Here is a 2012-nt window from a genome sequence, read left to right as displayed (position 1 = left end):
GAGAGGATATCATGGCTGGTACAATAGAGCATCATTGACAATGAGAGAAACCTTAAATAGGATAATACATTAGCCAAAGCAATGGACTTCAAGGTAGCAATGATCATCTAAGTGGCTCAGGACCGGTGCACATTTTATTACGTCATCACTAAAGGTGCTAAAATTTGGACTAGAATTTATGACACCTAATAACAAGTAACATAAACAAAATAATTGTACTTAGATGTCACAGAATCTGCAAATCTGGTGCTAAACACACAGTTATTGCAAAGGCTTGATCATGAAAGAGCAGTATGATATATTATTTGAGACATTTTTGGAGTAATAAAGAAAATAATGAGTTTCAATAATGTATGTTTCATACCACAGTTAATTACCAATTGATTCCATAGTTTGAGGTATTGCAAGAGTTAGAAGTAAGAACAATACCATGGTTGCATTATTGCAGCATGATTCTAATACTATAACTAGTGTACAATAATAAAATAGGGATAATAAAAGTTGTTGGAATGGTGGGGCGTTTATACCTTCAAAGAAGGTATAAATTAATTAGTTATTAACATCTTCTCTGGTGAATTGTATAATTCTACATTTCATCATGAACAAATCACTGAGATTTTTTGGTGATTATGAAAACTCGTAAAAGTTCACTTATTCTTTAACAATTATTGAAAATCTGCTGCTTAAATTACAGGATGTAGAAGAAGCTTAGAAGCATGACCAGATATCACAGAAAAAAAATTAATAATGCGTTTGGGGTAAATTGTATTTTAAAATGGAGATATAATTGTGTCCTGGATTGAAATGCAGGTTATAATCCAGTTCCTAATATCTCTTAAAACAATTTGGATATGAGCAAATGAGGGAGTTAAACATGGTTATGTTCTTACTTGGAATGAAATGATAACAGTGTAAAACAAAATGGAGTAAATTATATGAAGCTGAGATCCATTAAACAAAAATACCCTAACTTGAAGGGGAAAACATTAAGCAAACATTATATTTGATTATTTTAACTTTAGTTCTAGAAACATGTGGATTTTCCCCTGACACTTTATAAGCATAACTCCTCCTATAGATTTGAGTATAGAATCATGTTACCAGTGTATTCCAAATCCTCAAGATAATTAATTTACAGTGGTCTTACCTTGTTATTTTCTCAATATATTTTCAGAAATAACAGGAAATTTTTATTTAACGTTATAATTTCCATGCAAGCCTGAACATATTCTCAAGAAAAATTGGGAAAACACTGGATTCACAGTAAAAAGATTACAAATTACACAAGGCAAAAAATATTGTGAGTTGATATAAATAAGGATAGGTCAAAACCTACAAAAACACCACAGTTTTGCATTATAGGAAACAGACTACAAATAAATGTTTACCAGGTATTACCGAAAATATATATTAAAAAGGAACTATTCAGAAAGTAAAACAACATACTTTTACAATAATAAAAAGCCTCTAGAAACAAAAATTAAAACATTTGAAATGTTTAACACTATAGATTAGTCATGGATCAAGAAAAATAAATATTGGAGGTATAGGGTGATCTGAAAGGAAGATTGTCATTTAAAAATAAAATAGTAACTTCCTAATATCTAATTTTAGGACATAATATCTAATTTTAGGGAAGTAGAACATGAGTCCACTGAGGTAAGCTTATGAAGCAAAAGGGGCATATGGGGAAAGCAACCAGATGCATGAATTCCCATGGCATGGTCCAGGTACTCTGTAAGGGTCAAATCCAACCCAGGGATGCGTATTTCAGCCATCTAAAAAGGAGTGGAAAGGAGTGTGTGTGTGGATAGCGCGGAAACAGGGCACTAACCCACACAGGGGGAGGATATTTTTCATGTCTCCACAGAAAAGCAAGAAAGGGATCAGAACTCAACCTGAGGTGACAAGCCTTGAGGACAACATACTGACATGAAGCACCAAACTAACTGAAAGGTCTGCAGGGTTGGCTCCTGTCCCAGCTACATCATCCCCCTCCACAAAAGATTGCA

The sequence above is a fragment of the Echinops telfairi genome, unplaced genomic scaffold (assembly GCF_000313985.2).
Source record: "Echinops telfairi isolate 266 unplaced genomic scaffold, ASM31398v2 ScPeMD7_7467;HRSCAF=8505_0, whole genome shotgun sequence".
NCBI lineage: Eukaryota > Metazoa > Chordata > Mammalia > Afrosoricida > Tenrecidae > Echinops > Echinops telfairi.
The sequence above is the reverse complement of the archived record's forward strand: the minus strand, read 5'-3'. Positions refer to the sequence as shown.